The sequence below is a fragment of the Symphalangus syndactylus genome, chromosome 21, assembly GCF_028878055.3.
Source record: "Symphalangus syndactylus isolate Jambi chromosome 21, NHGRI_mSymSyn1-v2.1_pri, whole genome shotgun sequence".
Classification (NCBI taxonomy): Eukaryota; Metazoa; Chordata; class Mammalia; order Primates; family Hylobatidae; genus Symphalangus; species Symphalangus syndactylus.
The window spans coordinates 46223283-46236182 of NC_072443.2; positions in this window are offsets into that span (position 1 = coordinate 46223283).

Consider the following 12900-nt stretch of genomic DNA (forward strand, 5'->3'; position numbering starts at 1 on the left):
AATCCCATGTGGTCATGATATATAATTATTTTTAGATGTGCTACATACAGTTTGCTAGAATTTTGTTGAGGATTTTTGCATTTATATTCATAAGAAATATTGGTCTACAGTTTTCTTGTTGTTGTTGTTGTTGTTGTTGAGACAGAGTTTCGCTCTGTCACCCAGGCTGGAGTGCAGTGGCACAATCTTGGCTCACTGCAACCTCTGCCTCTCAGGTTCAAGCGATTCTCCTGCCTTAACCTCCTGAGTAGTTGGGAGTTGGGACTACAGTCATGCACCACCACGCCCAGCTAATTTTTGTATTTTAGTAGAGACAGGGTTTCACCATCTTGGCCAGCCTGGTCTTGAATTCCTGACCTCAGGTGATCCACCCTCCTTTGCCTCCCAAAGCATTGGGATTACAGGCATGAGCCACTTTGTCCAGCCTGTCTATAGTTTTCTTGTGACATCTTTGTCTTGTTTTGGTAGAATTCGTGAATTGGTATTAATTCTTCTTTAAACCTTTTTTTTCTTTTTGAGAAATGGTCTCACTCTGTTGCCCAGGCTGGAGTGCAGTGGCCAGTCTCAGCTCACTGCAACCTCCGTCTTCTGGGTTCAAGTGATTTTCCTGCCTCAACCTCTTAAGTAGCTGGGATTACAGGCGCCCACTACCACTCTGGGCTAATTTTTATATTTTTTCAGTAGAGACAGTGTTTCACCATGTTGGCCAGTCTGGTCTCAAACTCCTGACCTCAAGTGATCCACCCACCTTGGCCTCCCAAAACACTAGTATTACAGGCGTGAGCCACTGTGCCCAGCCTTCTTTAAACCTTTAGTAGAATTCAACAATAAAGCCATCTGGGCCTGGGCTTTTCTCTGTGGGATGTTTTTTTTATTACTAATTCAATATCCAAACTTATCATAGGTCTATTTAGGTTGACTGTTTCTTCTTGAGTCAGTTTTGGTAGTATGTGTTATTCTAGGAATTGTTCATTTTATCTGTTATCTATTATTGGCATACAATTGTTCATAGTATTCCTTCACAATCCTTTCATTTCTGTAACGACAGTATTATGTCTCCCCTTTCATTTCTGATTCTAGTAATTTGAGTATTCTCTTTTTGCTCTTAGTCTACCTGTAGGTTTGTCAACTTTGTTCATCTTTTCAAAAAAAAACTTTTGTTTCAATGATATTCTGCAGTGTTTTTCTATTCTCTATTTTATTAATTTCTACTCTAATCTTTATTATTTCTTTCCCTCTGCTTGCTTTGGGTTGACTTTGATCTTCTATTTTCTGTGTCTTAAGGTAAAAGTTAGGTTATTGATTTGATATTATCTTTTTTGGCATAAGTGTTGACAGCTATAAATTTCCCTCTAAGCATTGCTTTAGCTGCATTCCATAAGTTTTGGTATGTTGTTTATTTTCATTCATGTCAAAGTACTTTCTAACTTTCCTTTTGATTTTTTCCTGATTTCTTTCTTGATTTCTTCTTTGACCCACTGATTATTTAGGAGTATGTTGTTTAATTTCTACGTATTTGTAAAGTCTTCCATCCTTGCTCCTGTCCCCCACCCTTGTGACTCCTACCTCCACCCCCCTCACCCCATCATCTGCCCCCCAGTGCTCAGTCTCTTACATCCTGTCCTGGACCATTGCCAGTATCCCTCTACGTAAGTACCTGCCCTTTCCATGCCAGCTATGCTCCACCATGGTGGGTGGGCACCTACCCATGGAGAAGCCAACTCCAACATCTAGTTTCAGACCATCCAAAACCAATATCTGCTCTCCTTGGCCCTACTTAATGGATTTGGGGCTGAATTGTTAGGGAAGGAGAGAGGAAGAGGAAGTGGAGGGGAGAGTAAAGGAAAAGGAGAGAATGAGAGAGGCAAAGTGAAGAGAAAACTTGTCTAAAACATGCTCTAGCCGGGGCCAGGTGTAGTCGCTCACGCCTGTAATCCCAGTACTTTGGAAGGCTGAGGTGGGCAGATCACAGTCAAGAAATAGAGACCATCATGGCCAACATGGTGAAACCCTGTCTCTACTAAAACTCCAAAAATTAGCTGGACGTCGTAGCTTGCGCCTATAGTCCCGCTACTCGGGAGGCTGAGGCAGAAGAATCGCTTGAACCCGGGAGGCAGAGTTTGCAGTGAGCCGAGATCACACCACTGCACTCCAGCCTGGCTACAGAGCAAGACTCTGTCCCAAAAAAAAAAAAAAAATTGCTCGAGCCTGGTGTGGTGGTGTGCACCTGTAGCTACTTGTGAGGCTGAGGCAGGAGGACTGCTTGAGCACAAGAGTTCGAGGTTGCTGTGAGCTATGATTGCACCACTGCACTCCAGCCTGAGTGAGAGAGCAAGATCCTGTCTCTTACGAAAAAAAAAAAAAGATGTTCTAAAGCAAGCTTGTCCAACCTGCAACCCACAGGCACCCAGGACAGCTTTGAATGCAGCCCAACACAAATTCGTAAACTTTCTTATAATATTATGAGGTTTTTTTTTAGCTCATCAGCTATCATTAGAGTTAGTGTATTTATGTGGGGCCCAAGACAATTCTTCTACCAATGTGAGCAGGGAAGCCAAAAGATTGGACACCGCTGCTCTAAAGTCTCCCTCTGGGCTCTGCACTCTGCTCACCACCCCATTAATGCCACTTGCCAATCCTCTGTCCCAAATAATAATAATAGCTAATATATATTAAATGCTTACCATAGTCTAGGTAGTGTTCCAAAGACTTTACAAATAAAACTTATTTAACTTTTATAACAATCTCATGAGGTAAATATTATTGCTATCCCCTCTTTACAGAAGACTGAGTGTAGAGAGGTGAAATTACTTGTGCAAGGCTGCCTGACTAGTTAGTAGAGAAGTGAGGATGTGATCCTAGGCTGTCTGCCTCCAGGGCCAATGCTCTTAACCCCTACACTGTACTACCATATACTCAGAATTCCTTCCCTCCGCTATTCTGACCCCTTGAAGCAGATACATAAGGGAGAGTTGAAACACTGGTTGTTTTTAAATAACCATTACTAACTCTTAATGCCTCAGAATGGAGAAGCTATCCTATTCATCTGCCTTCAGCTCCTAGCACATAAACAGTCAATAAGTGAACTAAAAGATCTCTGCTGGCTGACTAGCATTAGTACTCTGGAGCTCTTAGGTAACAAGAATAACTAGAGACAACTCTACTGGCCCAGTAATACGAATTCTTTTCTGAGCAATGCAAAAACATAGACACACACACCGGCAGCTGTATACACAGAGCAGTTGATCAAAGATATACGAAACTCCATAATTAGGATGATTAGATTTACTTTAACCTGATTTTGGGGTGAAAAGTCTAAATACATCACATGTTTAAAAATTAATCTTATAAGGGACATACAAAACCTATGCAAAGAGAATGACATTCATGCACTGCCATAATGACAACATTGGGGTGAGGAGGGTCAATGACAGACCACATATACAATGGGGTCCCATAAAATTATAATGCAGCTGAAAAATTCCTATCACCTAGTGACATCGTAGCCATAGTAAAAACTTAATGCAATGCATTACTCACATGTTTTTGGTGATGCTGGTGTAAACAAACCTACCTTGCCACCAGTCATATAAAAGTATAGTGCATACAATTGTGTACAGTACATAACACTTGATAATGATAATAAACAGCTATGTTATTGGCTTATGTATTTACTGTACTACACTTTTTATCATTATTTTATAATGTACTCCTTGGACTTTTTTTTTTTTTAAGTTAACTGTAAAACAGCCTCTGGCAAATGCTTCAGGGGGTATTCTAGAAGAAGGCATTGTTATCGTAGGAGATAACTCTATGTGTGTTATTGTCTCTGAAGACCTTCCAGTGGAATAAGATGTGGAGGTTGAAAATAGTAACATTCGGCCAGGCATGGTGGTTCACACCTGTAATCCCAACACTTTGGGAGGCCGAGGCGGGCGGATCACCTGAGGTCGGGATTTTGAGACCAGCCTGACCAACATGGAGAAACCCCGTCTGTACTGAAAATACAAAATTAGCCGGGCATGGTGGCACATGCCTGTAATCCCAGCTACTCGGGAGGCTGAGGCAGGAGAATCACTTGAACCCAGGAGGCTGAGGTTGTGGTGAGCTGAGATCACACCACTGCACTCCAGCCTGGGCAACAAGAGCAAAACTCTGTCTCAAAAAAAAAAAAAAGAAAGAAAGAAAGAAAATAGTAATATTGATCATCCTGACCCTGTGTAGGCCTAGGCTAATCTCTGTGTTTGTGTCTTCATTTTTAATAAAAATCTTAAAAAGTAAAAAAATTAAATATAGAAAAAAGCTTCTAGAATAAGGATATAAAAGAAAAATATTTTTGTACAGCTGTGCAATGTTTCTCTTTTAAGTTAAGTGTTGTTATTACAAGAGCCAAAAAATTTTAAAAGCTTATGAAGTAAAATTTTACAGTAAGTTAAGGCTAATTTATTGTTGAAGAAAGAAAAATTTTAAAATAAATGTAGTGTAGCCTAAGTGTACAGTGTTTATAAAGTCTACAGGAGCGCACAGTCTCAGGCCTTCACATTCACTCACCACTCACTCGCTGACTCACCCAGAGCAGCTTCCAGTCCTGCAAGCTCTGTTTATTACACCATTTCAAAATTTTTTATACTGATTTTTACTGTACCTTTCTATGTGTTTTTGTTAGTTTTTTGTTTTCTTTCTTTTTTTTTTTTTTTTTTTTCTTTTCTTATTTTAGGAGACAGAGTCTCACTTTATTACTCAGGCTGGAGTACAGTGGCATGATCATAGCTCACTGCAACCTCAGACTCCTGGACTCAAGAGATCCTTCTCCTTCAGCCTTCCAAGTACCTTGGACTACAGGCGCATGCCACCACGCCTGGCTGATTTTTTCCTTTTCTTTTCTTTTTTGTTTTTTTTTGAGACGGAGTCTTGCTTTGTCGCCCAGGCTGGAGCGCAGTGGGTCTCAGCTCACTGCAAGCTCCGCTGCCCAGGTTCATGCCACTCTCCTGCCTCAGCCTCCCGAGTAGCTGGGGCTACAGGTGCCCGCCACCATACCCAGCTAATTTTTTGTGTTTTCTAATAGAGACGGGGTTTCACCATTTTAGCCAGGATGGTCTCTATCTCCTGGCCTTGTGATCCACACGCCTTGGCCTCCCAAAGGGCTGGGATTACAGGCGTGAGCCACCACGCCCGGCCAATTTCTTTCTTTCTTTTTTTTTTTTTTTGGTAGAGACAGGGTCTCGCTATATTGCCCAGGCTGTTCTCAAACTCCTGGGCTCCAGTGATCCTCCTGCCTTGGTATCCCAGAGTGCCTGTTCTATGTTTACATAGATACAAATACTCACCATTGTGTTATGATTGCCTACTGCACTGTATTCAGTATGGTAACAGGCTGTACAGGTTAGTAGCCTAGGAGCAATAGGCTATACCATATAGCCTAGGTGTATAGTAGTCTGTACAAACATCTAGGTTTGTGTAAGTATAGTCTATGATGTTTGCACAATGACAAAATTGTTTAATGGCATATTTCTCAGAATGTGTCCCCAGTGTTCAGTAACATGTGACTCTACAACAATTCACTGTCCAAAATAAAAGACTTGAACAAATAGATAAACATATCCTGTTGCTGGTTAGGTACACTTCATGTTAAAGAGAACATAACAATAAATAAAAATAAATAGGAAAAAATATCAAGTAATGTGCGCAGGGATTCTTGATCTTGCCTGCATATCAGACTCTCTTAACTTACAAATTAACACCAAAACTTGTAAGGTAGGGTACCACTGCCGATCGATTAAAAAAGAATCTCTGGAAAATAGTCCAGGTGATTCTGATGTCAGCAAGGGTTGAGTGCTACTGTGATATAAAGGGAAAAGGTGTAGTGGAAATACTAGTTCTAATGGAATTAAAAATATATCTTAAAGTATAAAATGTATTACAAAATATTCCACTGAGCCAGGCCAAGCATGATGGCTCACACCTGTAATCCCAGCACTTTGGCAGGCCGAGGTGGGCAGATCACTTGAGGTCAGGAGTTAGAGACCAGCCTGGATAACATGGTGAAACCCCATCCTACTAAAAGTACAAAAATTAGATGGGTGTGGTGGTGCATGCCTGTAATCCCAGCTACTCAGTAGGCTGAGGCAGGAACCTCCCCTGAACCTGGAAGGCAGAGGTTGCAGTGAGCTGAGATTGTGCCACTGCACTCCAACCTGGACAACAGAGCAAGGCTTTTCCCCCAAAGGAAAAAAAATGTGAGCCAAATTTAAGCCAGATGGAATAAAAGCAATGTAAAAATATTTTTTTATTTACTAAATGCTGTTGAAATACTGCATTTTATTTTGGAATATAATCAAAAATTTGGATACAAATTTCATATATACCATAACGAATTACAAATTGGTTAAAAAGTGAAAAATTGGGATAATTTAAAAACAACTTTATTGCAGAAGATGACTATTTTTTTAAAGCGTATTTTAAAGGGTTAGGAAGTGGTGTTTGAATTAGACTTATTCTCCAAGAATTGTTGGGATTCTCAGAGTAATGTGAAAAAGACAGACCTGCAACTGGATAAACTGCTGATGGAGAGAGTGTTTGGAAGTTTCTTGGTCATTAACAGCTGTTAAAGGAACAAGTTTCCCCTCAAAAAAGACCGATCTTCCCTCAGCAGTACTCTTGCAACCAAAGGAAAAATTGCATCTCTGAAATATTTTCCCCACCAAATTTGAAATGGAATCTGGAAGCAAGAATTTGTACTCTATTGCAAATATTATTTTGCCTGACCCCAAAGGGAGAGACAGAGAATGTACTCTTGCCTTGCAGGGGTGAGAGACTCAACCCGTACTCTGGTAGACACTCCTAGAATTTTCTGCCACAGACTGTGTTTTTGGCACAGTGTGTGGCCACTGGTATCGGGCCAAGTGAAGATTCAGAGGGTATGACCATGCCCAGGGCTGTGGGCAGGGCTTATTCTGTTCTCTCTGGGAAACAGATTTCCTCCCCTACCTGAGGGAGAGAATCAATCATTATCTGTCTAGTTTCTCATTTGGAGAGTTCCAGAGACTCATCCTGGGCCCTGGAGGCTCAGAGGCTTACCTTGTTGGACTTGAAGTTCAGACGCAGTGACGAGTTTCACCCAAGGAGCTACCCAAGCCCATCCCTGCTGCTCTAAACAATATGAGAAGTATTTCATGAGGAAAATAATGTGCTAATGTCAGTGAATTATTTAAGCAGGGAGATACTGCTTGGACACTGGCTCACTGGGAATGTTTTAGATAGGCTCTTTTGCTTCAAGAGAATTTATTTTATGTAACAGGGATTCTTTATAAAGATGCATTTGCTTAGAAATCTACAAAATGCCAAATAGCCAGCCTTCATAGAGGAAAGGGGCTCACACAGAACTGGGTCTCATAGCCAGAATCAGAATCCAGGCAGCTCTAAGAACCTGAAGAACTGTGGTAATGGGTTTTTGTTGTAGGGCTCCATCATTAATGGGTCTCAGCTGTTCCCCAAGCAGCTGTCTGTACTTCTCTTTGTGTCTACTTTTCTGCCAGCTCCCACTGGCGTTCTTTCTTCTACTCTATATAACTCTTCTTTGCCTCATGGTGTACATCCTTACAGCTTCTGCTTTCTCAGAATATTGAGCTTCCATGGCCCCTGTTGTGCCTCATCACCCCTCTCCTTCAGGCCTTACTTCCCACCGCTCACTACATAATTCTCTCAGTATTTCCCAGTTCAAAGCTGTGAAAAATTTGATTGGCTAGATCCTCTTTTTGCCCCAAGTCATGTCATAGGACACTGGCCAACTTAAGGTTTGGCAGTTCTTGGGTGAGCTGCCCAACCTTAGTCTGATCAACCTAATGCAGAATGGGTCATCTGGGGGCGCTCTTTCAGTAGGAGCTGTGGGTCAGTCTTCCTTAGAAAGGGCTCTGATGTGGCAGGCATCTGATCCACATGACAAATGGATGAATGGATGGATAGGTAGATAAAAAGCAGAAAGGTATAGACAGAGAGAGAGAGAGAGACAGATAGATAAATAGAGTTAGACGGACAGAGATACTTAGATAAATAGACTGACCAGCATATTTGTCCTTAGAGAAGTAGGGAGAGATTGTGGGCTGAACAATTAAGCAAGGCGGGAACGGCATTCACATGTTGAAATATTTTATTTTATTTTAATTATTATTATTTTGAGATGGAGTCTCACTCTTTTGCCCGCGCTAGAGTTCAGTGGTGTGATCGCGCCTCACTGCAACCTCCACCTCCTGGGCTCAAGCGATCCTCCCACCTCAGCCTCCAGAGTAGCTGGGACCACAGGCACACACCACCACACCTGGCTAATTTTTTTGTATTGTTGGTAGAGATGGGGTTTCACCATGTTGCCCAGGCTGGCCTTAAACTCCTGAGCTCAAGCAACCTGCCTGCCTTGGCCTCCCAAAGTGTTGAGATATAGGTGTGAGCCACCACACCCAGCCAACATGTTGCAATATGTTAAAGAGATCTGATCCCCACCCTTAGGAACCAAGTAATGGACAGGCCCTGGTTGGGCTAGCTATTAATGCTAAATTTCCTTTTAGAGAAATAAGATAGATTTCTCCCAAATTCTTCCACACAATTCTGCCTATTTCTTCATGTAGGGCTTAGTATTCTCCAGAATTTTCCTATTAGAATCTGCCATAAAGTACTTAGAATGGAGCCTAATCTGTAGTAAGCACTTGGCAAATGAGCGATTGTTATTACAATCTTCATTAATTGAGCAAATATTTGAGCAGCGTATCACTTATTGGCTATATTTGGCTGCATGTAATAGAATCCCAAATATAGAGTTTTAACCAAATAGGGTAACCACTCCTGTTACATCCCCAAATGAACAGATAATAACATCTCACATAATATCTCACCACCTTCATACAATAAGTTTGAAGGCAGGTAGCCCAGGGCTGGAATGACAACACACAATTCCTTCTCCTTCTTTCTGTTCAGCCATGCTCAACATGGTTTTCATCTTCGTCTTTCGTCTTTGTCACCACATAGGCAAATAGCCCTAATCCTTGTCACTTCTAGCCACCCTAACCACATTCCAGGTAGAAAGAAGGAGGAAAAGAGGAGGAAGGGACAGTTCTCTTCGCACTGTAAACGTTTTTCAAAAACGCCCTAGCCTATCTCATTGGCCAGGATTGTCTGGCTGACACTTGGAGCTGCAGGGGAAGCTGGGCACAATGCTACCCTAAACAAAACCAGGATTCTATTGGTAAGGAAGAGAAAAATGGATATAGGGTAGGAAACCAGCAGTGTCTCATCCAGCTTAGACACTGAGAAGCACAGTGCCAGCCCTCAAAAACAGGTGGAGGAAGAGATAAGGGAGGAATTGTAAGTGTGATAAAGATCTTGATAGAGGTGTTATTGAACTTGTATTTGAGAGGTCAGGAAAGCCTTGCTGAAGGAAATGATAGCTGAGACCTGAAGCATGGGTAGGATTTGGCCAGGGAAGAGAGAGAATGCACAGATGTTCAGAGGTGAGACTGGGTCTTTTCTTGGAGCACAAAGAAGTTTAGTGGAGAACAGAGTGCATGCACCATAGCAAGCAGTGAGGTTGGAGGTGAGCAGGAGACAGAGCATGGACTTCCTAAGCCACTTTAAGGAATTTGTAACTGTCTTCAAGGCACTGAGAAGCCACTGGTGGTGCTTTTTTTTTTTTTCTTTTTTTTTTCAGACAGTCTCAAATCTGTCAAAAATCTGTTGCCCAGGCTGGAGTGCAGTGGCACGATCTCAGCTCACTGCAACCTCCAGCTTCTGGGTTTAAGCGATTCTCCTGCCTCAGCCTCCCGAGTAGCTTGGATTACAGGCGCCCGCCACCACACCCAGCTAATTTTTGTATTTTTAGTAGAGACGGGGTTTCACCATGTTGGCCAGGCTGGTCTTGAACTCCTGACCTCAAGTGATCTGCCCACCTCAGCCTCCCAAAGTGCTGGGATTACAGGCGTGAGCCACTGCGCCCGGCCAGCCATTGAGGGCTTTTAAGCAGGACAAATTTTGCTTGCTGGTTTTTAAAACTGGAGTGGGAAAATTATTCAATCACAGCAATTAAGTGCCAGTAGATTACCTATCTCTTCTTAATGCACCAGGAGATACACAAATGCACCTCCCCAAGTCCTCTTCCCTTGGACAGGGGTGCCCCCAGCTGGCCATTGCATTCAGAAGCTGGAAGCCATGTTTGTCTAAACCTCTTATTAATGTTTTGAATTTCCTTCCCAACGTAATTCTGTGGGATAAAACTAGGCTTGTCCTGGAAATGCTACCCCAATCAGGAGTGATCACTTTCTATCTTCTTTATTCTTCAATGTTTATGCTCAATAATAAAGATTCTTTTTTAAGGGTCAATCAAATTCATTAAGGGTATTCTACAAAGCTAAATACACACAGAAATCATGAGTAACCTAAGTAATCTCTAATATGTTTGATTAGGTCACCTAACTCTAGATAGAATGTTCATTTTTCTGGATTTAAAAAGGGCTCACACATTTGATTAATCTCCCAGTTTACAAGATTACAAGTTTATCCCTCCTGGACACTGGCACATTAGCAGGGACTACTATAGCAGCACTGGGTACATTATCACTACATTTTCCAAACTGGTATCTTCAGTGTACAACTTATTATTAAAACAGGATCTTGCTCTGCCACCAAGGCTAGAAGGCAGTGGCACAATCATAGTTCACTGGAGCCTCAACCTCCTGAGTTCAAGAGATCTTCTTGTCTCAGCCTCATGAGTAGCTGGGACTACAGACAAGCACCATTTAAAAATTTTTTTTAAGAGACTGGGTCTCACTATGTTGCCCGGGCTGGTCTCGAACTCCTGGGCTCTTGATCCTTCCGACTCAGCCTCCCAAAGTACTGGGATTGCAGACATGAGCCAACACACGTAGTTCGGAGCACAACTTATAAAAGAATGACATATTAGAAAACACCCTTTTTATTACTGCACTTACTTGGTACATTTCAATCTTAAGTTAAAGCAACTTTTCAAAGACAAGGGCATTATATTTTCCAGTCAGCTGAAAACAGTCATTTGCAACCCACTCTCCAGCCCATTCCTGATTTCCTTCTCTATTTTTTTCATAGAACTTTATCACATTTTAGCATACCATATAACTTACTACTATCTTCCTTCACCAAATATAAGCTCTTTAAAACCAGGTATTTTTGTTTTGCTGAGTGATGTAACAATAGTGGTTAATAGTGCCCAGGAAGGCATTTAAATATTTGTTAAAAGAATTTGCAAATGTATCATCATAGGTGTTTCTTCGTATGGCTGCCTTCTGTTCTGCCAAGGAAGGGCCAAACTCACCTGTGAATTTTCGCACCTTCTACTTCTTTTGTGTGTGTGTTGCTGAATCCTATCTTTCAGGCAACAAAAGCAAATCAACAAATTGTTCTAAGGCAGTAATTACACACAGGACACTTTTTCCGCAGGCAAATCAACTTTCAAAAGCAGTGTCATCCATCTTCCTTCGTTAGTTGAGGCTTTAAATGCCATTCATCACACTAAACCTATTCATTTATACTGTCACTCCACGCTGCCATCATTGCACATTTTTCATATGTTACACTGGAATGATTCAGGCACTCTACTAACATAATTGGATTAGCTAGATGGTATTTTGGCAGACCTGAAATTCTGGAAAGACTGTTAATGAATCCTTTCCAAGGATCTGAATTCCCTCCTGAGCAGCAGAATCAGGGAGATCTCCATCTTTCTATTCTTGCATCCATCCTTTCAACTCGCTTATCTACCCAAAAATTACTTACTCAACTTTATATATAAAGGCATTTTTTACTGCGGACCTCTAGGAAATTTTTGTTGAGACTAGATTATAATCTCCACAAAAAGTGTCTGACCTACAGTAAGTGCTCAAAGTTTTGTTGAAAGAATGGTGGGCACTTTGTATCTTTATCACTCATTTCCAAATGCATAATCTGATGGTGGTCAGTGTACACATTGACCTACCAGTACACATTGGCCTACCAGGGACCTAGCTGGCTAATCTAACTGGGCCAGAGCCAGGTGGCTTGTTTAAATCACTGTGGTGGGCAGAGTCCTAAATTGGCTCCCCAAGATATCCCTCAGACCATGAAACTTGGTGTCTGTGGTTATTACATAATCTGGCAAGAGATTTGCAGATGTAATTATGATTCTCATCAGTTGACTTTGAGTTAAGCAAAAAGATGTGGTAGGCCTAATCACACAAGCCCTTTAAAATCATTTTGTCTGGTTTGTAGCAGAAAGGGAAGTCAGATTCCAAGTATGAGAAGAAATGAATGCACCACGGCCAGCTCAAAGATGGAAGAAGCCATGTGTCAAGAAATGTGGGTAGCTTCCTGGAGCTGAGTGGTACCTGACAGTCAGCAAGGAAATGGGGACCTCAGGCCCACGATGCAACAATCTGGCAACTCAATGAGCTTAGCAGCAGACTCTTCCCCTAGACTCCAGACCAAAGCCCAGCCTAGCACTCAGCTTGATTTCAGCTTTGAGACCCTGAACAAAAAAAAAAGTCCAGTCAAATCTGCCCATCTGGCCTACAGAACTGTAAGATACTGTTTGTGGTAATCTGTTAAGCAGCAATAGAAAACTAATAACATAACCATTCCATACTAGAAAGTGGTTTTTTGCAAGGACCAAATCCTGCAATTACAGCAGGTTTGTTACTAACTTATTTGCTGTCATGCAAGCTCTTCCCTGCTTTTCCCTTTCCTGAATTTCTTTCCTTTTCCATGACCATGGAAATACTGTCCAAGAAAGAATTCCACCAAAAATTAGTTTTTACATCTGAAAATAAGATCAGTTAAGGTACTAAAAGAAAACTTCTTTGGACAGTGTCCAGCTTATAATACTGCCCTTTTATAATCAACCCACAAAGA